The 25,704-nt window shown below is 37.9% G+C and overlaps 2 pseudogenes; both read right to left on the bottom strand.

Annotated features, from left to right (window-relative positions):
• Nucleotides 1–242: 242 nt before the first annotated feature.
• On the bottom strand, nt 243–1,067 carry LOC737251 (protein CDV3 homolog; annotated as a pseudogene).
• Nucleotides 1,068–23,472: 22,405 nt separating this feature from the next.
• Nucleotides 23,473–24,735, bottom strand: LOC100610898 (protein RCC2-like; annotated as a pseudogene).
• Between the last annotated feature and the right edge of the window lie 969 nt (nt 24,736–25,704).

The following is a 25,704-nucleotide window of genomic DNA, read 5'->3' as shown; positions in this document are numbered from 1 at the left end:
CTCAGTATCTGCACATAAAATGATTTTGAAATGATCACTGGCTACAGGTTTGGTTTTGTATTTGCAGAGCAAATACGAAGGAACACTGTTGAAACTAGTTCACACATTTATATAACAATGAAAATTCCCCTAAATCCAATATGCATAAAGCAGTCATGACACTTTAACTTCCACGGTGAAATAGGGCTGGTCATGAAATCGATTGATCTGCATCAGTGTACGTAGATCCAGCAGAGATCAGATCATAAATGGCTGTTCATGGTGGTTAGCTGTAGTCTAGTTATCTCAGAAGGGTTAGCAAAGCCCATTCCTTCACTGTATTGTGAGTGACTCCTTTTCTGATTTTCAAGCACAGCATACTGGTTGTCTAGCTGAAGTTTAAGGGCCTGGTTTTTTGAAACTTCATCCCTACCTCTATTTTTGTGTCTTATTACTTGAAAGCTCTTCTCCATTTCTTTATCCTTCCGGCTTTCTATGTGCTTGGCAGTTGACTGCAGGGATGGGAACTGTGTATTGCTGTAGATTTCTGGTGGTCCTTGTGGTGTTTTCCTTGTTGTGGTTAACCTGGCCCCAGGAGGCCTACACACACACACACCACTAGTCATTGCCAGTTCTGGGGTTACTGTAACAATTACTGGAGCAAGAGGTGCTTGTACCAAAGCTGTTTTATTCCAGGGACCTGAAGATTTTTCTGTATCACCACCACCTCCGCCTTCTTCCCAGTTATCACCTGGATCTTGTCTCTTCAATATCTTCTTCCTTTTCACTTATTTGCATTGCCTGAACCCCCAGGCCTCTGTAATCAACCTCTTTTTACTCCAAGCCTTTCCATTCTTCACAGCCTTGGTGGTGGCCCCTGGGCCCGCAGCCTCCGCGCTCGCGGTCCTGCCTTCGCCCAGCCAGGTCCCTGCGCCCGCCCCGCCGCCCTCTAGAATGCGGAGGTCCACTGCTCCCGCCGCGCTGCCTGCTGCGCCCGCGGAACTCGCCGCCCGGTTGCTCTGCTCCTTCTTCTTCTTGTCCCGATTGGCAAAGAAGTTGTGCAGGCTCCGCTCCTCTGTCGCGGCCATGGCCTCGGCCTCCCGGACCCGGATGGGTGGAGCCGGCGGCGGGCGCGGCCCGCGGGGCTCCCAGCTCGGGGTCGAGGCCGGCTCTGGCGACGCCTCAGCCGCGCGGGGTCTCCGCGGCGGCGTGCGCGGCGGGGCGGGCCCCCCCCCCCCGCGTTCTGGCTAGCGATTTTTGTTCTACATTAAGGCCTTTTTTACTTTAACTTGAAAGAAGTTCTTTGACAGAGTATGTTGCCTGGTTAAGTAACTTGAAGTATGCGATAGGATTGTGAAATGTCTCTTGAGTATGCCAATCCTGAAGGTGGAACCAAAAAGCCTTTGATGTAAAGGACAGTGGATGCTGGAGGTTCTACATCAGGTGCTGCTAATGCCTCATCTAATTAGGTCTAAATTGTATAGTAAACTGCAGCCGGAAGAATATGCTTTCTGGTGAGGCTAAGGGGTTCACTGATCTATCCTTACAAATTCAGAGCAACATTAACAGAACCTCAGCTAAAACCCATTTAAGTGTCATGGATTGTGCATGATGTTTAAGAATTCCTCATATACTTCTGCCCAAATTTTCAAGGTGTTGGCTGTTCTATAGATGCAGTGATTGTCCCAGCTAGCTTTGTTTTCAACCTTTTGGTGTGTCTTTATGTTCACTTAGAGAGTCAGGGCGAAAGGTGATGTAGCACTTCTGTTTTTAATGATTACAGTTTAAAATACCTATTAATTTTTGGTCCTTTAAAGGGAGTTGAAGAAGCTACGCAGGATTACAAAAGAGTGTCCACCTAGTGAGATAGTCTGGCAGTTTCCTAGTTTTGTATCTTTGGTTCAATAGAAATATCTGAAAGTGGTAACGTGACCACTTGATGTAGAGTCCGCGTTTCTCTATAATAAATCCCTTTGCCAAATGCCTGAGTTGCAGACTTGCTACTGGCAAGAGTGAAGCAAGTGGGTGAGTAAAACTATTTTGATGTGGGAGCATTTTCGGATAGGAGTTTAGTCTTGATGAAAGTGTCTGTGCAGGAATTGGACTCCAAGGAGGGTTACAGTATCTCCTGACGGGACCTGACGCCCACTTCTGGGCAATAATGTTGATATTTGAGGTGGCCGGCACAATGCCTGCTTTCTAATGTGTTTGGGTGAGTAGCTGAGCCAGCCAAGGGGAGGTTGAATGATTAAATCAGAAATGGGATTCTTGGTTAACTGAAGACTTTATTTGGGAGCCAAAAACCTTAAAAAATAGTCTCTTCATTGTTGAACTGCGTATTTTCCATGAAAAGTATGCATTTTTTTCCCAGCAAAATTTTGTTGGCAGTTATGTTACTGAAGAATGAACAGAGATGAATAAGTGGAGGTCTTATGTAAAGGCAATACTATACTCGAAATCTGAAGACTTGCAGCAGATTTAACTTGCAGCAACTTCAACTCTTGGTATAACTTTTTAAAAGATTGTGAAAATATCAAAATGTACATGAATTGAGTTTTAATATCCTGTATGATAGGTGGATGAGGCTGTCCATTGTACCATTTGTTTGAATTCTCAGGCATGGTTTGGCAGTGCAAGAACTCTGTAACATTAATAAATTCAATAAAAAGTAAATGTATGAAAAAAATAGGAGTTCCTCTGCACAAGCTCTATCTCTTTGCCTGCTGCCATCTGTGTAAGATGTGACTTGCTCCTCCTTGCCTTCCACCATGATTGTGAGGCTTCCCCAGCCACGTGGAACTGTAAGTCCAATTAAACCTCTTTCTTTTGTAAATTGCCCAGCTGGCAGTATGTCTTTATGAAAATGGATTAATACAGGTGGGGACACAGCCAAACCATATCAGTTCTGTTAATGAAATGTATGTTTATTGGTATGCATATATTCAACTATCATTGCATCCCTGGGATGAATCCCACTTGTTCATGGTGAATGATTTTTTAAAAATGTATTGGTGAATTTAATTTGCTAGTATTTTGCTGATAATTTTTTTGCACCTATGTTCATCAGGCTATTAGGACCTGTAGTGTTATTTTGTTGTTGATGTTGTTTACTTGTCTGCTTTTGATATCGCAGTCATGCTGGTCTTGTAGAATGAGTTTGGAAGTATTATCTCCTCTTCAATTTTTGGAAGAGTTTGAGTAGAATTGATAATATCTCTTCTATAAGTTTTTAGTATCATCCAGCAGTAAAGCCATCAGGTCCTAGGATTTGCTTTGATTGGAGGCCTTTTATTCCTGTTTCAGTCTTTCATCATCATTACTATTTTTATTTTCATTTTTTTAGACAGGATCTTGCTCTATTGCCCATGCTGGAGTACAGTGGCATAATCATAGTTCACTGCAGCCTTGAATTCCTGGGATTACAAAGTCTTCCTCAGCCTTTGGAGTTGCTGGGATTACAGGCAGGTGCCACCATGCACAGCTAATCTTTTATTTTTTGTAGAGACAGGGCTTTGCTATATTGCCCATGCTGGTCTTGAACGGTTGACCTGAAGCCATCTTCTTGCCTTGGCCTCCCAAGTGTCAGGATTACAGGCATAAGCCACCACACCAGACCCCTATTTCATTCTTATACTCGTTTATGATTTGTTTATATTTTCTGTTTCTTTATGGTTAAATTTTGTGTCCAGAAATTTATCTTCTAGGTTTTCCAATTTGTTGGGGTATAGTTCTGCACATTAGTTTCTAATGATCATTTGTATTTCATTTTTAATGTCTCCTTTCTTGTCTTCAATTTTATTTAGTTGGTTCTTCTCTCTCCTTTTTTATGTTGAGATCAAGAATTGTCATTTTGTTATCTTTTCAAAAAACTAACGCTTTGGTTTGTTATTTTGTGTTATTATTTAAGTTTCAATTTCATGTAGTCCTGCTCTTATTTTTATTACTTCTTTCCTTATGCCAATTTAGGCTTAGTTTGTTCTTGTTTTTCTAGTTCCTTGAGGTGTATGGATAGGTTGTTCATTTGAAGTCTTTCTACTTTTTATGTAGGCATTTATTGCTATAAATTTCCCTCTTAGAACTGTTTTTGCTGTATCCCATAGGTTTGGTATATTGCCATTTCCTTTTCATTTGTCTCAAGGTATTTTTAAATTCCCCGTGTAATTTCTTCATTGATCCATTTACTGTTCAGGAACATGTTGCATAATTTCCATAAATTTGTACAGTTTCCAATGTTCATTTTATTATTGATTTCTAGTTCTATTCCATTGTGGTCAGAAAAGATACTTGACATGATTTAGTCTTTTAAAAAATTGTTGACTTGTTTTGTAACATAACATATGGCTTGTTTTGGAGAATATTCCATGTGCTGATGAGAAAAATGTGTATTCTGGAGCTGTTGGATGAAATATTCTATAAATTTCGGTTATGTTCATTTGGTCTAGAGTGCAGTTTAACTCCAAAATTTGTTGATTTTCTGCCTAGGTGATCTGTTCATTGCTGAAAGTGGGGTGTTGAAGTCCTCTAATATTATTATATTGCAGCCAGTCTATCTCCTTAGGTCTATCAGTATTTATTTTATATATTTGGATGCCCCAGTGTTAGATGCTAATTTATTTACAATTGTTATACCCTCTTACACCATTGTTTCCTTTTTCATTATATAATGGCCTCTTTGTTCTAATTACCATTCCTTATTAAAGTCCATTTTATCTGATATAAGTGTAGCTACTCCTGTTGTTTTTAAAATTTCTATTTGCATGATAAATCTTTTTTAATCTCTTCTGTTTTAGTCTGTGCATATCTTTATAGGTGAAGTGGGCTTCTTGTTGACTGCATATAGCTAAGTCTTTTTTAATCAATTCAGCCACTCCATGTCATTAAATGAGAAAATTTAATATATTTACATTCAAGATTATTATTAATAGGTGAATGTTTACTACTGCTATTTGTTACATGTTTTTTGGTTATTTTGCAGATCCTTTCTTTCTGTCTTACTGTTTTCCTTTGCGGTTAAGTACTTTTCTCTTCTGGTATGATTTGATTTTCCACTATTTATTTTTAGCGTATCTGTTTTAGGTTTTTGCTTTGTGCGTATCATGAGGTTTACATTATCATCTCATTGTTTTATCAAGTTAAACAGATAATAACTCAACTTTAATTGTAAAGAAAAAAATTAAAAATACAAAGTATATACATTGACACCATCTCCCCACTTTGACTTTTTGATGTTTTCATTTGTATCTTTTTATTTTGCCTATCTCTTCTTATTCAATTTTTGTAATTATTTTTGTTTCAATAGTTTTGTATTTTACTCTTAATATTTAAGATGTAAGTGGTTTACTTACCCTATTTACATTATTAAAGTATTCTAAATTTGTCTATTTTCTTTCTTTTACCTGTAAATTTAATTTCTCTAGATTTTGTCCTTGTTGTTACATGTTAGCCTTCTTTTTTTGGGAGGGGGTTGAAGAATTACCTTTGGCATTTTTTATAATACAGGTTTGATGTTGATGTTGTGAAAGGAAAATATCTTGGGGCCCAAAATCACTGAGAAAAACTCAAGTTGGAAACTGCTTAAGGCAAACCTGCCTTCCATTCTTTTCAAATGTATCCCTCTGCTCACTGGGATAGATGCATATCTGATTGCCTCCTTGGAAAGACTAACCTGAAACTCAAAAGAATGCAACTGTTTGTATCTCACCAATCTGTGACCTGGAAGCTCCCTCCCACTTCGAGTCTTCCTGCCTTTGATTCAAGTTGTGCTACCTTTCCAGACCCAACCAATGTACTTCTTCCATATATTGATTAATGTCGCATGTCTCCCTAAAATATACAAAACCAAGTTGTGCCCTGACCACCTTGGGCACATGTCATCAGGACTTCCTGTGGCTGTGTCACAGGCATGTCCTCAACCTTGGTAAAACAAACTTTCTAAATTAACTGAGACTTGTCTCAGATTTTCTGGGTTCACAATGTTTTCCCTCATTAAAAAAAAAATTTGAATAAGTCTTCGTCTCTCCTGTTTGAAAGAAAACTGTGCTAGATACAATATTTTTGGTAGACAGCTTTTTTTTTCTTCAGCATTTTGAACATAGCATCCTAACGTGCAATGTTTCTGCTGAGAAATCTACTGAAAGCCATCTTGAGGCTCTTTTGAATGTGATACGTTTCTTTCTCTGCTTTCAGTATTCTTTTTTGTCTTTGATTTTTGCTAATTGAATTATGATACGCTTTAGAAAATCCCTCTTTGAGTTGAATTTGATTGGTGATCTCTGAGCTTCCTGTATCTGGATGCTGTTATCTTTCTCCAGTTTTTAGAAATTATCCAACATAATTTTTAAAAATATGCTCTCTAGGTCTTTTACTCTCTTGTCTCCTTTGGGGATCTCTATTATGCTGAGGTTAGTTTGCTTGATGGTGTTCCATAATTCTTACAGATCTTTTTCATCCTTTTTAATTCTTTTTTCTTTTTGATCCTCTGATTGGTTAATTTCATTTGTTCTGTTTTCAAGCTGGCTATTTCTTTTCTCTGTTCGATTATGTCTTCTGTCAAAGTTTTCTATTGAGTTTTGTTCAGTTTGGTAATTGCATTGTTTATTAATGCAATTTATGTCTTTAAAAAATTCAGATTTTATCAAATTTGTCATTTTGTTCCTGGGTTGTTCTCCACATTTTTAGATTTTTATTTGTATTTTCTTGTGTTTCTCTGAATTTTTAAAAGAGAATTACTCTGAACTCTGTCAGAAATTGTATGGGTCTTCAACTCTTCTGGGCCTATTGCTGGAGTTTTATCAATTTCTATTGGTGGTGTCATATTTTCCAGAGTTTTCACAATCCTTGTGTTTTTACATTTATGCCACTACATTTGAGAAAACAGCTACATCTTTTAGGTTTTCTAGGCATTTTTTGGTCATCCTAGAACTTTATTACTTAGTGTTGCAACTTAAATGCTAGCCTGTTGTCATAGCTCATTCAGGGGGTGAAGTGGGGGACACTTAGAATGAGTTCTGGAGGTAAAACCCTGCACTAGAGCTAATTGTCTTGTCATTGTTTCCCCATCTGCCTTGCCATTGTTTCCCCCATCACTTACAGTGAATTTTGGAACTTCAACACTGCTCTGGAGCTACATCACTGCCCTGCCATTTTTTTCCCCAGCATCCGAAAGACTTATAATGAACACTGGAAAATAAATGCCATATTAAAACTAAACCACTGCCCTTCCATTGTTTTCTGGTCTGAGGAAGACTTAAGTGGGCACTTGAACTTTATCCCAACTATTTAGTTTTCTACAGACCAAAGGAACACGCCATACAAACCCTTGGGTTTTGTGGAAAATTTGGCCAGGGATTTGAGCTTTCCTGTGGTCTCTTCCACATGGTGTCCCTGCTGATTGAAGTGCAGAGCAGCTGCCAAGATCCACATGCCAGTCACTGCATCCCCAATATACTTCAGGTAGTTCAGCCCTTCTATCGCTTCCAATGATTCTCATGGGATGCAACTAGTGTGGTATTCCTGTGAAAATTCTCATACTAGTAGGAAGATAAACCTCCACCTCCAATTCTCTCGTTTCACCTCAGAAACAATAGATCTAGCAAAATTCTGTTAATGGCATATGCCAACTTGAGGGAGGAAGTAACACAGCCTGAAAGTACAGTTTCTCTTAAGGGTCATTGCTTCTCTTGATTCTGAGCCCAGAAGATTTCTCCATTACTCTCCTGGGTTCATCTGAATTCAGAGTAGTATTCTTGTCGTTGAATCATTTCTAGTTGTGTTTTTGTGGGGAAAATGATGCCAGAGAATCTTCTATTCCAAAATCTTGATGATTTCATTTCAGAAATGTTATTAATTCTTCTTTAAATGTTTGGTAGAGTTCACCAGCAAAGTCATCTGTACTGGGGCTTCTCTTCCTGGGAAGTTTTAAAGTCATTTATTTCGTCTCTTCTTTTGTTATAGCCTATTAAGCTACTTATTTTAACCCTTCTTTTATTATAGCCTATTCAGATTGTTTATTTCTTTTTGTGTCAGTTTATGTAGTTTGTGTCTTTCTAGTAACTTGCTCATTTCATCTATGATAATTAATTTGTTGGCATACAGTAGTTTATATTATTTCCTTATCATGTATTGCATTTCTATAAGCTTGATCCCAATGTCCATCCCTGCCTTAAAAATTTCAATATTATTTCTTTTTTCTTGCCCAATCTAGATAAAGATTTGTTAATTATGTTGATCTTTGAAAATAACGAACTTTTGTTTTTATACTTTTTATATGCAGTTTTCTATTCTCGATTTCATCAATATCTGCTCTAATTTTTATAATTTCCTTCTACCTTATTGTTTCAGATTTAGTTTGCTCTTATTTTTTCAGTGCGTTTAATGGAAAATTTTTTGTTGTTCTTATTTAATAGAAGTGTTTCAGCTGTAATTTTCCTCTCTAAGCACCGTGTTATCCATGTTTCATAAATTTTGATGTGTTGTATAGATTTTTATTCATCTCAGTGCATTTTCTTTTTTCTTTTTTTTTCTTTTTCTTTTTCTTTTTTTTGAGACAGAGTCTCACTCTGTCACCCAGGCTGGAGTGCAGTGGCATGATCTTGGCTCACTGCAACCTCTGCCTCCCAGGTTCAAGCGATTCTCCTGCCTCAGCCTCCTGAGTAGCTGGGATTACTGGCCTCTGCCACCATGCCCGGCTAATTTTTGTATTTTTAGTAAAGATGGGGTTTTGCCATGTTTGCCAGGCTGGTCTCAAGCTCCTGACCTCAGGTCATCTGCCCACCTCGGCCTCCCAAAGTGCTGGGATTACAGGCGTGAGCCACCATGCCCAGCCATCATCTCAGTGCTTTTTCTAAAGACTCTTTTGAATTCATCTTGGACACATTGGTTATTTTGAGTGTGTTTAATTTTGAGATATTTAAAATTTCTCAAATATTTGTCTGTTATTGATTTTTTTTTTACTTAGCCACATTGTGGTTAGACAGCATATTTTATGTGCCTTCAATTCTTTTACACTTATTGAGGCATATTTTATGGCCTAGAATATTGTCTAGCCTGGAAAATGTTCTTTTTACTTGAGAATAATATGTAGTCAGCTTTGGTTGTTATTAGATGTCTGTTAGGTCTAGTTAGCTTATAGAGATTTTCAAATATTCTATTTTCTTCTTGACCAGATGCAGTTTTACTGTTCATTATTTAAAGTGGGGCACTGGAGTCTCCAACAGTCATTGTTGGATCATCTATATCCTCCTACATTACTGTCAGTTTTTGATTCTTGCTTCGTGTATTTTGGGGCTCTGTTATTAGGTACATATATGTTTATCATTGTTATGGATTCCTGATAGATTGATACTGTTGACATTGTGAGATGTCATTTTTTTTTTATTTCTAGTGACACTTTTTGACTTAAAGTCTATTTTGTCTGATATTAGTATAGCCATTTTGGCTTTGTTGTGATTATTGTTTGCATGATACATCTTTCCCAACTTTTTACTTACAACTATTTGTAGCTTTAAATCTAAAATGTCTCTCTTGTAGACAGCATTAGTTGGAACTTTCTTTTTATAGTCCAGTTTGACAATCTCTGAATTTTATTGGATCATTTAATTCCTTCATATTTAAAGTTATTGATATTGTTGCCTTTACATCGAACATTTATTTTACTTAATGATTTCTGTTTATCTTATGTCTTTTTTTGTTTCTCTGTTGTTCTTTTACTGCCTTCTTTGGCATGAATTGAATGTATTCTGGTGTAACATTTGTATTTCCTTAATAATTTTTTGAAATGTTTTAAAGTTTTCTTTAGTTGTTACTGTAGGGCTTACAATATATGTATTAACTTACTAGAATCTACTAGATTTATAACTTAATTCAATTAGATACAGAATCATTATTGTCATATATACTTCTTCCTTTTATACGTTTTATGCTATTATTTTATAAATATGCTATTATTTTATAAATATTATACCCATGTATGTTAAAAATCCATAATACATTGCTATAACTATTACATTGTACCATTTTAAAAAATGGCTGAGGATAATAGGATAAAAAATATTTATTTATAGAATTTGTTAATTTAGTAGTCTTATTCTGGGTCTCTTCATTTGTTCCTGTGCATTCAAATTATAATCTGATATCATTTCCTCACCCTGTTATAGCTTTACTTTCACCTGCCTCCTTTGTGTTATTATTGTCAAATTTATCACATTTCTATGTGTTATAGGCCCCAAAATGCTCATAATGATTTATATAATTGCACTTTAAATCAATAGAGTGAAGAAAGGAGAAGAAATATGCATTAATATCACCTATATAATTACATAATTACTTTTAGAGGTGTTCTTTGTTATTTGGTGTGTGGATTCAAATTCTGTCTGGCATCACTCACTTTGTGAAGCATTTCCTTTAATATTTCTTGAAAAGAATGTTTTCTAGTAATAAAGTCTAAGCTTTTATTGATCTAAATGTCTTATTTTACCTCCATTTTTTGAAAAATACTTTTGCTCTATGTAAGAATTTTAGTTGACTAAAAACAGTCAACTAGCATTTTCATGTCATCCTACTGCCTCTGGCTGCCATTATTTGTGATAAGAAGTCAACTGTTGATCTTATTGTGATTCTCTTGTCTGTATTGAACTGTTTTTCTCTTGCCACTTTCAAGGTTTTACTCTTTGTCTTCCAACATTTTTACTACAATGTTTCTGGATGTGGCTCTATTTGTAGTTTTGGGTGTTGATTCTACTTGGAGTTCATTGTTTTTCCTGGATATATACATTAATGATTTTCATAAAATTTAGGAAGTATTGGTCATTATGTCTTTGAATTTTTTTTCAGCTCTTTTCTACTCACTTTTCTCTCTTTTCTCCTCTGATGCTTTCATTAGGGGTGTGTTGGCACAGTTAATGGTTTTCTACATATCTCTATGGTTCTGTTCATTTTTCTTCATTCTTTTTTTTTTTTTTCCTTTTCTTAATCTCTGTCAATCTGTTCAAGTAGGCAGATAGCCAGACACGAGCAGGAGAAAAATGTCCCTGAGAAAGGAAAAGTCTGGGAAGGCTCATGCCCAAGGGACCACCCAAAATTTGCATATTACTAGCATCTCTAATGCTGGAGTGGGTGGGGACTTAGTCAAATGTGGGTAGGAAGGAGAGGAGGTACCTATGCAGAAAGAAATGATCCAAAACACCTCATTCACTCTGTAGTTAAGATGTCAGAATATTGCCAGCTACATGCTTTTGCTGATAAGAAGGACAAAAGGGACATTCCTAAGAAAAACCTGGCACCATAAGTACAGATTAAGTCAGAGAAGGAAATTCTAAAGAGATCTGCAGGTGCAATAGGTATACATTTAACCACTATACAACCTTCCTGGGGTGGCGATAATGAGCAGGGTCACCATCAGGTAGAATTCATCTTGATCACTGGCCCTTGCATGTGCATTAACCAACAGTAAAGGAGGGTCCCACAAGCCTAGGTGGGGGCAAAGGTAGGGACTTAAGACAGGAACTGGAAAAACTAGACAAAGAAATAAGGCAGAGACTTGAGATGAGTCAGGAATTTGAAGAACACGATAAAACTCCTTGTGCAGACACCCTTGGGGCAGTTTTCCTATAGGATCAGCCTGATCCTCCCTTGAGGCATACCTATTTTTATTATAAGCACTTTACACTATATTTCCTTTCAATAAAGCTATCTTTGTTCTGTCTGTTGGTTGAAATCTTTCTTCCAAGTTAAGACAGGAACTGGGACACCTGCTGTCTCTGGTAACGAATCTATTTGCACATCGGTGATTCTTTTCTTAGAATTCAAATCTATTGTTGACCTTTCTAGTAAATTTTACTTAAATTCTTTTACTTTTCAATGGTGGAATTTTAATTTGACTCCTTTTTAAAATGTCTGTTTCATATGTTTATTCTCTATTTAATGAGACAGTGTCATCATATCCTTTATTCTGTAAGCATGGTTTTCTTTAATTTTTTAACTTAATTTTATTAGCTGCTTTGAAATTTTGTCACCTAACTTTATCTTTCTTCCTTTCTCAGGCAGTTTGTTTTGCCTGTGTTTTTCCTGTATATGAGCCACATGCTTGTCTATGTCTTTTCTTATTTCATAACAAATTTGCTAAAACATGAACATTTTAGATAATATATTTTAGCAGCTCCAGTTACTGATTCCCCTACTTCATGGCTTTTTTTTTAGTAACTTGGCTGCAATATTCATTGAAGTCTTTTTTTGTTCAGTGTGAAATTTCTGATATTACTTATCATAGAGTCCCATCCTTGAGTATGTAGCAAGTCACACTGAGATGACAGTGGTTTTAGCAGTGCTCTCTTTGTTCCTTTCTCTGATCTCTCTGTTAAGCTGTCTGCCTCAGTTGGTATTCACTGTTAGGTGAATTAATTGGTTTTGATTGATTTATCATTTTCAACAATGTCCTGGTGCATATAATTTTCTGAAGTGTGATCCAATTAAATATGGGACACTTTATTGGGGGTAGTTCTGAACACAAAATTTTGGGGTTTGTTTTGACATCGGGAGAAATCTCTGATTCTTTCTTACAACGTAGCTGGCCTACAGTATAGCTTGTTGCTCTCATGGAGCTAGTAGCCTCTTCTTTATTGGTTACTACCACAATATTCTTTGATTTCTACAGTGCCATTAGGCTTGAATTTCCCCCACAGTTTGTTCCAAATAAAGTCAGTTCCCTTGGGGAGACATTTAAGCTCCCATTATTATGGTTAGCCTTTCTCAGACCGCAACCTTAATACCACCTTCTTTGATCCAGCTGGAGGGGGAGACCCTATCCTGTACCAACACCTATTTTGATTCTTCGGTCACCCCGAAGTCTATATCCTCATCCTACTGGGCTTCGGGATAATTTCCCACATCGTAACATACATGCCGCTGCTCTGGAGCTTTGGACAGAGGCAGTGGCTCACTTCTTAAAGAGTGATTTTTAAGACATACTATAAATCAAAAGAGTGGAATATTGACATATATATATAGACAAAGATCAATGGAGCAAAATATAGAGAACAGAAATAGACTCATAACCACATGGTCAATTGAATTTTGTTAAAGGTATCAAGGTAAATTAATGAGAAAAGATAGCTTTGTTCTTTTCAAAAATAATAGTGCTGAACAATGGGAGAATACTTATATGAAAATAAATAAACCTTGTCCTTTATATATAAAAATTAACTCAAAAGATTATAATTGTAAAAATAAAATCTAAATCTATAAAACTAGATATCATAAAGATTAGATGTCTGGGGACACCATAATGATTTTAAAAGTTAAATATTTTTATTGTGGGCACAACAAGCAATAGTATAAAAGAGAAAAAAACTGATAAGTTGGATATCATTACAAAACTCACTTATGAAGTGATGTCCCTGAAATAAATTTGAAATGAAAATTAGAAACAAGTTGATATTGATCATTGTATTAGTTTGTTCTCACACTGCTAATAAAGACACATCCGTGACTGGGTAATTTATGAAGGAAATAAGTTTAATTGACTCACAGTTCTGCATGGCTGGGGAAGCCTCGGGAAACTTACAATCATGGAAGAAGGGGAAGCAAACACGTCCTTCTTCACATGGTGGCTGTAAGGAGAAGTGCTGAGCAAAGGGGAGAAAGCTTCTTATAAAACCATCAGATCTCATGATAACAGATTCACTATCGTAAGAACAGCATGGGGGTAAACATCCCATGATTCACTTACCTCCCACTGGGTCCCTCCCATGACACATGGGGATTATGGGAACTACAATTCCAGATGAGATTTGTGGGGACACAGCCAAACTGTATCATTCTAACCCTGGGCCCTCTCAAACCTCACGTCGTCACATTTGAAAACACAATCATGCCTTTCCAATAGTCCCTCAAAGTCTTAGCTCATTCCAGCATTAACCCAAAAGTCTTAAGTCCAAAGTCTCACCTGAGGCAAGGCAAGTCCCTTCCATCTATGAGCCTGTAAAATCAACAGCAAGTTAGTTACTTTCTAGATACAATGGGGGTACAGACATTGGGTAAATACAACTATTCCAAATGGGAGAAATTGGCCAAAACAAAGGGGTTACAGGCCCCATGCTAGTCTGAAATCCAGTAGGGCAGTCATTAAAACTTAAAGTTCTAAAATGATCTCCTTTGACACCATGTCTCACATCCAAGTAATGCTGATACAAGAGGTAGGCTCCCATGGCCTTGGGCAGCTCCAGTCCTGTGGCTCTGCAGGGTACAGCAGAACCTCTACAGAGGTACAGCTCCCCTCCCACTGCTTTCATTGGCTCACGTTGAGTGTCTGCAGCTTTTCAAGGCTCGTGCTGCAAGCTGTCGGTGGATCTACCATTCTGGGGTCTGGAGGATGGTGGCCCTCTTCTCACAGCTACACTAGTAGTGCCCTAGTGGGGAGTCTGCATGGGGGTTCCAACCCCACATTTCCCTTCTGCACTCCTCTAGCAGCAGCTCTCCATGAGGGCTCAACCCCATAGCAAACTTCTGCCTGGATATTCAGGCATTTCCATACTCCTCTGAAATGTAGGTGGAGTTTTTCCAACCTCAGTTCTTGACTTCTGTGTATCCACAGGCTCAACACCACATGGAAGATGCCAAGGCTTGGGGCTTGCACCCTCTGAGGCAATGGCCTGAGCTGTACCTTGGCCACTTTTAGCTATGGCTAGAGCTAAAACAATTGGGACTCAGGTCACTAGGTCTCAAGGTTGCACAGAACAGGAGGGCCTGGGGCATGGTCCGAGAAACCATTTTTCCTGGCCTGTGATAGGAAGGGCTGCCATGAAGTTCTCTGACATGTCCTAGAGACATTTTCCCCATTGTCTTGGTGATTAACATTTGGCTCCTCATTACTTATGCAAATTTCTACAGCCAGAAAATGTGTTTTTCTTTTCTACTGCATTGTCACGCCGCAAATTTGCCAAACATTTTATGCTCTGTCACCTCTTGAATGATTTATTACTTAGAAACTTCTTCCATCTGATACTCTAAATTATCCCTCTTGAGGTCAAAGTTCCACAGATCTCTAAGGCAGGGGCAAAATGCCAGTCTCTTTGCTAAAGCATAGCAAGAGTCACCTTTGCTCCAGTTCCCAAGAAGTTCCTCTTCTCCATCTGAGACCACCTCAGCCTGGACTTTATTGTCCAGGTCACTATCAGCATTTTGGTCAAAGCCATTCAACAAGTCTCTAGGAAGTTCCAAACTTTCCCACATTTTCCTCTCTTTCGAACCCTGCAAACTGTTCCAACCTCTGCCTGTTACTCAGTTCCAAAGTCACTTTCACATTTTCAGGTATCCTTATAGTAGTTCCTCTTTCCCTTGGTACCAATTTACTGTATCAGTCCATTCTCATGCTGCTAATAAAGACGTTTCTGAGACTGGGTAATTTTTAAAGGAGAGAGGTTTAATTGACTCACAGTTTAGCATGTCTGGGGAGGCCTCAGTAAACTTACAATCATGGTGGGAGGGGAAGAAAACACATCCTTCTTCACATGGCATCAAGAAAGAGAAGTGCTGAGAAAAGGGGGAAAAGCCCTTTATGAAACCATCAGATCTCATGAGAACTCACTCACTATCACGAGACCAGCCTAGAGGTATCTGCCTACATGATTCAATTACCTCCCAAAGGATCCTCTCCCATGACACATGGAAATTATGGGAACTACAATTCAAGATGAGATTTGGGTTGGGATACAGTCAAACCATATCAATCATAAATTGTATCTTCCCAGGGGAAAAGTTCCCTCAATGAAAAAAATCAAATGAAAGGGAGAATAAGAGAATAAAGAAAAGGAAGAAGAAAACAATATAAATAAAGGAAGCCTAATGGTAAAAAAAAAAAAAAGTCTTCAAAGAACCCACTGTTCTTTGAAATCCATCCTCAAGAAATGTCAAGGCAAATCAAAAAGTGAGATAAAATATTTGCAATCATATTTGAAATCATGTATATGTCAAAGGAACTGCATTCATAATATATGAAGAACTCAGTAATAAGAAGACAATACAATAATAAAATGTGAAAAAACATTTGAACAAATGTTTCTAAGAAGATATATGTGTGAATGATAAGCTCCGAATGATATTCAAAATCTTTGAAGTTTATCTAATGTTCTTTTTTTCCCCTAGCTTGGGCTGAGGTTAGAGAGAGATAGTTTTTACTTATTCGGTTTCTACAGTCCCTAGCCATTACCAGCAAATATAAGTAAGGGCTTTTAACACATGCAGTTTGGGGAATAAAAGGAGAAAATAGTAAGGGTTTTCATTATTCCATTCTGTTGAATGTATCCTTTCTCTCTCTTTCAAGCAAATTAGAATTGGCTTCAAAAATGGGGAAATTTGATGATCTTGTTGGAAACAATACCCTTGTGTCTTTAGGCTGGGAGGTTTACTGAAGCATCCAGAGTCATTACAATCCAGGATGAGATTGAAAAATTTCTGTACTCTTAGTGGCTAACTATGAGTATTTTCCATAGATCAAATATGGGCTAAGGAGACAAAAACAACCAGATTTTGTCTTAGATTTTATTTAAAATGACCACCTGGATGGTCTGAGAAATGACTGCTGAAACAAGTTGGAGTTATCAGCTCAAAGTCCAAAGGGATTGTTTGCAAACAGCCAGCGAAGATGTATACCAGATCAAGCACACTTCATATGTAGTAGTCGTATAAATAAAAGGAAAATGGTCAGCTTTAAACATCTGCCACATCCAGGGACAATGTACCCCAGACCTATTCCCATCGACTGAGAATGTTTCTGTGAGCGGCAGCTAACTCCAGATCTTATTTGTGATGTAAACCAAAAAGTGTCTGAGACAAGGCTCAATCAGTTTAGAATTGTGTTTTGCCAGGGTTATGAATCATAACCTGTGGCACAGCCTCAGGAGGTTCTGAGAATATGTGCCCAACGTGGTTGGATTATAGCTTGCTTTTATATGTTTTAGTGAGACATAAAACATCAATCAGTACATGTGAAGTATACATTGGTTTGGTCCAGAAAGGCAGGACAACTCCAAATAGAGGCTTAGAGGTCTTAAGTGGATTCAAAGCTTTTGTGGTTGGCAATTGGATGAAAAAGTTAAGTTATTACCTAAAGACCTGGAATCAATAGAAAGGAGTGTCTAGGTTAAGATAAGGGGTTGTGGAGACCAAAGTTCTTATTATTTTGATGAAGTCTCATAGATGGTCACCCCCAGGGGCAATAGATAGCAAATGTTTCCTGTTAAGACTTTAAAATGTGCTAGACTCTCAGCCAATCTTTTCAGGATCAGAAAGAGACCTGGAAAGGAATGGGATTCTGTAGAATGTAAATTTCCCCCACAAGAGTCAACTTTGCAGAATCATTTTAAAATATGTCAAAGAAACATATTTTGTGGTAAAATATTTTGAATTCCTTAAGGGCCCTGCTGTCTGTCATGTGATGCTATACTATAGCCAGGTTGGAATTTAGTATCTTATTGCTACAAAGAGTCTGTTCTACCAGTCGTAGGATCTCTGTTTTAAAGTTAATGCTGGTTAGTTATGCGCCCGAACTCCCAAAGGGAGGAGAGTTTATGAGCATGTCTGATACCTCCTTCACCTCATGGTCAGAAGTGCTTTCTCAGGTTTAGTTGGGCTCCCTTGGCTGATAAAAGGGTCCATTTAGTGAATTGAGGGTTTAGAATTTTATTTTTGCTTTACAGAGATTTTACCTCCCAGCACAGAGAAAGATCTGGCATCACAAGGATAGTTTTAAAATAAGCGATACTATGAAAATGTTAAAAATAAGCAATACTATGAATATATTATTTTTTCATTGCTTCAAGGACTGTCAGTTTTGGGGCACATTGTTAATGAGCAAATATTAAATCTACCCCCCCTTTTTTTTTTGAGACAGAGTCTCGCTCTGTCACCCAGGCTGGAGTGCAGTGGCGCGATCTTGGCTCACTGCAAGCTCCACCTCCCAGGTTCACGCCATTCTCCTGCCTCAGCCTCCGGAGTAGCTGGGACTACAGGCGCCTGCCACCATGCCCGGCTAATTTTTTTGTATTTTTAGTAGAGACGGGGTTTCACCACGTTAGCCAGGATAAATCTACTTTTAAAAGGACATGATACTAAAATATTGCTCAGACCTAGTAATGTGAATAATAAATAATAATTCAGAGGTTACACCTTAAATAAAATATAAATAAAGCAGAATTGTAAACAATTTGATATTTTGTACTTCTTTTTAGGAAAATTGGGGGAAAATTTTCAAAATTGGTATTTCACATCTCCCATGCGACGATACTTCTTTTTGTTGGCTTCTTAAACTAAAAATCAAGATTATGATAAGAAATGTCCTATTAAACAAATTTTGTATATTGTATTTGCATCTGGACATGGAGTGATATTGCTTACCATGAGGTATCACTTATATCATTTCAACTGAAATCAGAGTGTGAATAATATAAGTACAGTAAACTAGCTGATCAAATTCAAAATTTCATTTAAAATGAAACAAAATACTTATCCATTTACCTTTCAGTAAGATATAGTTTGGTTAAGAAGAACAATGTGTGAGAGAGTGAGAGAGAGCTAATTTAGGTACATCAAAATTCCTGAGATTTAAAAACCTCTTTTTGAACGATTCACCTTCTTACAGCTTAGTATTGCCCTTCTACTTGTCGGTTTAGAATTAGCTGTCAAATTTTTCTGGTTATATGCCAGTCTTTCTTTTCATTTTTAAACAGTTATATTTTAAGTGAAATGTGGAGTAAAAAATGGCTTAGACAAATCTGCACATGAGCTCTTTGCTCTGTTACTAATTAGATGACTTATAGAGTTTTATTGTTTTCTGAGTTTTATTTTCTTTAAAGTGGAAGTGACAAAATCTGCTCTATAACCTGGTTGTTGATCAAATTTAATGAGTTAATAGATATAGCACATAGCACAGACTAGGTGCTCAATAAGTACATTTCCCTCTATCGAACTATCCCTTTTAAGTAAGAAACTGCAATATTCTTATTTATCAATTTTAAAATTAATTTAAGACAATAAATATATGTTACATATCATAGTGAATAAATATTACAACAAATTAATGACTGATGGTACTATCATTTCTAAATTTAATAAATTTGTAACTGTCTTAACGTGTTTTCTAAACACTAAAAAAAACACTTTTTATATGTATTACAATGTTCATATCAGATGCCACTAGAGGGACTTGTATTATCAAAAGTGCCTTTCAGAAGCATCAATTGAAAATGTAGAGGAAAATTTAGTAAAGTGGAAATGCCAGATAGTGATTTCTATATTTAAGATTTCAACATGTTATGAAAAATGAAACTATTTTCTGCATTAATTCATTTCACTTTTAAATACTTTATTTCAGAATAAATAATATTTTCTGTATTATTGAGTAAAATATTTTTCACTTAATTTAAGCCATTTAAAATAATGATTTTTTGGACATGACACCAAAAGCACAAGCAACAAAACTAAAACCAATGAGACTATATCAAACTAAAAATTTTCTGCCCAATAAAAGAAACAACTTAAGAAAATGAAAAGGCAGTCTATGGAATGGGATGAAATATTTTCAAATAATTTATCTCATAAAGGTTCATCAAAATATGTAGGAAACGCATACAACTCAACAGCAAATACCTAAAAAACCGAATTAAATAATGTGCAAATGACTCCAAAAGAAATTTTTCTAATGAAAACATACAGAGGACCAGTAGGCATATGAAAAGCTACTCAACATCACTAATTATCATTGAAGTACAAATTAAAATCACAATGAGATATCAGCTTACATATGTAAGGATGGCTATTATCAGTGCAATGAAAAATAAGTGTTGGTGAGGATGAGGAGAAAAGGGAACGCTTATACATGTTGGTGGGAATGTAAATTAATACAGCTATTATGGAAAGTATCATGGAGGTCCTTCAAAAAACTAAAAATAGAAACACCATATATATGATCTAAGCAATCCCACTATGGGGTACATATCAAAAGGATATGAAATCAGTATGTTAAGAGATGATTTCACTCCCATGTTCATTACAGCATTATTCACAGTGGCCAAGGTGTGGAATCAATCTAAGTGTTCATCAGTGGATAAGTGGATAAAGAAAAAATGGTATATACACACAATGGAATATTCTGCAGCCTTCAAAAAGAAGAAAATCCTACCATTTGGGATTATATGAATGAAGCTGGAAGATGTTATGCTAAGTGAAAAAAGCCAGACACAGAAAGACAAATACCGCCTGATCTCACTTATATGTGGAGTCTAAAAAAGTCATCTTAATAGAAACAGAGAGTAGAAGGGTGAATATAAGGGGCTGGGGGTTTTGGGTTGGAGGTGGGGGTGGTGGAATGGGAAGATGTTATTCAAAGGGAACAAACTTTTGGTCATAAAATAAGTTCTGGAGACCTAATATATAGCATGGTGCCTTTAGTTAATAATGTGTACTTGGAATTTACAAAGATAATAGATGTCAAGTATTCTCATCATACACACATGGAGTTAACAATGTGAGGTGAAGGATGTGTTAATTGGCTTTCTGGTGGTAATCATTTCATAATGTATATACATTTCAAAACATCACATTTTACACCTTAAATTTATGTAATTATTTGTTAATTATACCTCTAAAAAGCTGGAAAAGATAATGTATTAAGAAACAATATTTCAATAGTTTGTGTTTGTATTGTTACGAAAGGAAATCTTTAAAGTGTCAGGTAGCTTTGCCTTATTTTGTCAGTTTTGTGGCATTGCATTGTCAAAATAAACTCTTCACATGTTTGCACAGTTGCTTAAATGAAGACTAAATCAGTAGCTCTCTTAAAATTACATTTAATGCATGGCATTCCCAGTAATACTTTGATCTCAAGTTGTTATCCAATGCAATTGTTTACATATTTATTAAGCATCTACTACATTGAAGGGACTCTGCTCTAGATACAAAGATGAGGAGAGGCACAAGATATGGTCTGTGTTATTATAAAAATTACAATTTCCTACATAAGCATATCACTTGGGATACAAGAAGGAGATGGCACACTCAAATTAGGATAAACTAATGTTTAATTCACAAAGCTGCTTATTAGAAAGTAGTGGGCTAACATAGGGGAATCTCAGAGTGAGTAGCTCAAGATTACAATGAGGAATAAAGGAAGCAACTACAGTAAGTTTTGGTAGAGGCTTATGGAGGGGACTGTCTGGACAGCAGCGGTGACCTCAGGTCAGAGAAGACAGCCAGCCTGAGATGACCTCACAGGGCAGAAACTAGGAGGATAAATACCTTACTTTGCTTTCTTTTCTTTCCTTATCTGCCAGCACTCCCCCTGAGGGAGATCGCTGATGGAAAGTTTCAGTCCAGAGATCAATGAAACCACAGGGACAAAGAGAAAGTGTTAGGCAAGGAAATAAAGACCAAACTGCTGTACAAAACAATATTTTGAATTCTAAGCATAGGTGTAAGTAACTTTATATGAGAGTTTAGATTTTTAAGAAAATCAATTTATTATGTATTTGGAAGAGCTAAGAAAACTTGAAGGAGGAAATGGCATGGCATGTGAGACAGCTGAGTGGTAAGGTATAAATTGTTCAGAATAAACAGAAGTGATGTAAAAAGTGTAGTTTTGTTTGTTGTTGGGAAAATATTTTGGAGTGAGAAAAGAGCTGGGCTTATTACATGTTTTCTACGAAAATATGTGTGTAAGTATTTTACTTTTCAATGTAATTAAAAAGGGAAAAACAAATAATCTTACTATCATGAACTTAATTTTTTTGTTAATTTCTTTTTCAGTTTGTGTTTTTGTGTAGTCACAGACACACAAAAAGAGAAAGGACATTAAAATACGACATAGGGCCCACATGAAGAGTATTTGATTTTCCTTTTAAACTATTTTTGTTTTTTTAAACAACGTTTATTCAAAAGTTTACTCCAAGAAAAAAAAATATATATGCAAATTACAGCATTAAACCCGGCACCTTAGACCAAATCACAACCCTGTCTTCAATTCCCCTTCACTCTAAGCCTCTTTCAAATTCTCTTTCCTGACTAGAAGATCAGTCAAATGCTCGTGGGGTCAGCACCATGCCATATTCCCAGCAGAGCCACTGTATACCTTTCTTTAAGAGTGCATGCCACCCCTCCCCCTACCCCAACTCCTTGTTCTAAAGGATTTAAGACATCAGGAAGTTATTTTGAAATATCAGCCAAAAGGAATGGGGCAGGGGCGAGCCAGTCTTCACTTGAAAGATCCTTTTCCTGCTCCAGTCCTTGGCAAGGGTTATAGAAAAGGCTAGCTGCCAGCTTTCCATGAGTCCACTGGAAGCTCTCAGCCCAGCCCCGCCCAGGGCATCTCCTGCAAAGGCAGGGTGCTTGGTGCTGCCTCCTCAACCTTCTTGGTGACTACACAACAAAGGAGACCTCCAGGGCACAAGAAACACAGATCCCTGAGCCACGTTCTGGGAAAGAGATATGTTCGGGGAAGTCAATTAGGCCTTCACATGGAAGCTTGAGTCGGAGATGGTGGTTTTGTGGTAATTTGGACAAATTAGGTTAGTTTAGCAAAGCTCTGAAGTTGCAGAAGCTTCTCCCATGACTCCTGATTGAACATAGGACAGTAGAGATGAGTACATAGTCAGATTAAGTCTTAGAGAGATGCAGGCTGGTTTCCTGCCACAAGGCCTTGGGACTAGCCCAGACAGATACTGCTAAGTCCCCTTCAAGGGAAGAAGTCACCATAAGGAGGGACTGGGTGGAAAATAGAGAAAAAAGCAACAGCCAAGTCATTTTTGGTATTTTAACATGAAGACAATGACAAGTGGTAACAAAAAAGCAATAAATAACTTGAAAAGACCAATATTTAACTTGCCCATCCACCCAAGTCTCACACTTAAGTTCTATTCTCATCTCCCCCAAAAGCACCACTGAATTAATTACCTTAAAGCAACCAAAGCAACCCAAATTCTCTGGAAACAAGGACCCTCCAGCCAGAGGTGTTTCCTCTCTTAAGCTCAAGTGAGTGGAGGGTTCCGGGAAGGGCACCTTGTAACTAATGCTGCACAGCATACACTGTGCCAAGCTCCAGCACAGGGCACTTGACTGGGATACAGGTAGTGGTCACAGCATCAGTGCTGACAAGCGAGGAAAGGGACTCTTCAGTAATCCCAACTATTTGGTACCAGAGCCAAGCAAAGGAGACCAAAGAGAGCTGAGTGAAGAGCACTACTCCCAGTCTCAGAAACAGGACGGCCAGTACTAGTCAGTGTCTGGGTTGCGGGAAAGAGAGACTGAAGCCTAAAGGCAATAAAGACTGATGCATAAAGTGCTGATCCTTCTTGTAAGGACCAGAGAATGCACTTGACAGCTGGCAAATCTCTAACTGGCAACTGCTGTGACAAGGCTCTGGCTGGACAGGGAACTATAAAGAGTTTGGTTTCTGGTCCCTGCAGGCCAGTTGCCTGAATGTTGGCAACGGGGCCCCAGCTGGTGATGCTCTTATGCAATGATGTTGCTCTTCTCACAAGCCAGACTCCAGATTCTCCAGCCACAGAGGTTCTGCCCTGCTTTGGGGTACATGGTAGACTCACAGGAGGTGTTGGTGGCCCCTCAGATAAACAGACCACCCACTTCACTGTCAGCAAAGAGCACGCGTAACCATCATAACCAGCATAGATCTGGGGGCACCCCACGCCCAGGGAAGTCAAACAGCTTCACCTGGCGAGGGGGAACAGTCTCAACTTTCTGCTCCACATGGCCCAGCCAGCCATAGCCAATGAAGCCCTGAGAAGACTTGCTTCTGGGAATCCAAAACCAGCGTGTAGTTAGTGCCACAGGCTGTGTCTCATTCAACCATTTGGTACAGGCAGAATCTGTCCATCTTCTGTTTTCTGGATGAAGACAGCCAATTGCAGGAGCACCAGTTTTCAGTAATATTCTAATGGCTGCATCGGGATGATGAACTTCCCATCCAATTGTGTCCCAGCTGACCATATTCAGGGCACCCAAAGGAAAAGGGGTTTCCTTTGCAGTCCATTATCACGCTGAATTCAACTCCACAGGTCATTTTGGTAATGGGCTGGCCTTTATACCTTGTCTGTGCCAAGGTGTGGACAGCATCTGTCTGGTTACCACGGCCCAGCTATGCCATCTTGTTCTCCCCAAATGTGAACAAGGAGCTGGTTTCTGTCAAGGTCAGTGTGTGGTTCTGCCCACATGCTGCCGGCAGGATCACTTCATGGCTAAGACCTTTGATGAGTCTGGGAGCTTCCACTCTCTTGGTGTTGTCATGTCCCAGATGCCCCTTCTCTTGTCCACAGCAGCTCCACAGCTTCTCTTCTATGGTGATGAGGAGGCTGTGAGCAGCACACTAACCAGAAACCACTGCCCACACCTGGGCGCTACCAGGTACCCACATATCTGAGGCCCCTCACAAATTCTGACCGAGATTGCCGTAAGCAGCTTTTGCTGTTTAGGTACTTCCTTTCAACCAGTCAAGTCCCAGTTGACTGCCCTTCAAATCAAAAGTTGCCCATTGTACTTCGACCCTTCAAGTTTGATGTGTTCCTTGGTGTACTTAGGCTGAGTGATGACCACAGCCACACTGCCCGCCCTTGCCTGCTGCTGCATGCCTGATCCCGTCCCCACTGAGGGCCCAGTGGAGCTCCAGACCGTCCTCAAGGTCGTTGCTGCTGTCCTTGCCGCTGCTGCTGTTGCAGTGCTTCCGCCGCTTGTGCCTCTTGCTGGAGGTGCCTGCTTCATTTCCTGGGCCCAGCAAGGCAGAGCCGTTGCCCTAGGGAGGCTCCTGACAGATGGCAGCCCCTGCCTTCTTCCTGGATATGGTCATGGCTGGAGGGAGAAATCTAAACTATTTTGTATTAATTTTCTCAAAAGAATACATGTAATTTAAAATGTCAAATAACACTAAAGGCTAACAATGAAAATAAGAGTAAAAACAAACAGCAATGATCTGATCATGCTCTATCATGTTCCATCCCAAAAGCACATTGTCATCACTTAGGAAACTTCTCACAATATTTACCTACATATACTTATGCTATGAAGAAACTATATCTTTTATGTTCAATGCTTGCAAATTACATGAAGGGAATTATATACATGCTGCTTTATGTTTTGATGTCATCTTTCTTTTATTTTTGTATTTTCTGTATCTCTATTTCCTTTTTTCCCCTTAAAATTTTTTTTTACCACCCCTAACATCTTCCACATACTCCAATAAAAACCCCTGTCCTTCCCTCCTTAACTTCTCCCCATCCCATGACCAAGCTCTAATCCATGCTAAAGAATGAAGGTTTGTTCCTTCCTTTTCTTCTTTTGAGTTATGTAACTCTCTACATGTTTGTATGTGTTTATATGGTATATATATATGTGGAATGTTTTGGTCGTGTTTTGATTTTTTTAAAACATGAAGATAATATTTCACACTTTAACCTGTATCTTTCTATTTTCACTCAATAACACCTGATGGAATTACTTCAAATCATTTGGAATAATCATTCTTTTAAATGGCTTAATAATGTTGCATTTTTGAGATATGTCATTGTTTATTTAACCATTCTCTTACTGAAGGACATTCACTTTGCAATTTCTGTCAGTATGAAAATTTCTACTCTCTATGTCTTTACATATATATCCAGATGTACTGCTGGTTTTATAGCTAAATAGTGGTTTACATTTATATAATATATATGGAGTTTGAACAAGATTGTC

The sequence above is a fragment of the Pan troglodytes genome, chromosome 2 (assembly GCF_028858775.2).
Source record: "Pan troglodytes isolate AG18354 chromosome 2, NHGRI_mPanTro3-v2.0_pri, whole genome shotgun sequence".
NCBI lineage: Eukaryota > Metazoa > Chordata > Mammalia > Primates > Hominidae > Pan > Pan troglodytes.
This window is presented reverse-complemented; position numbering and strand designations above follow the sequence as displayed.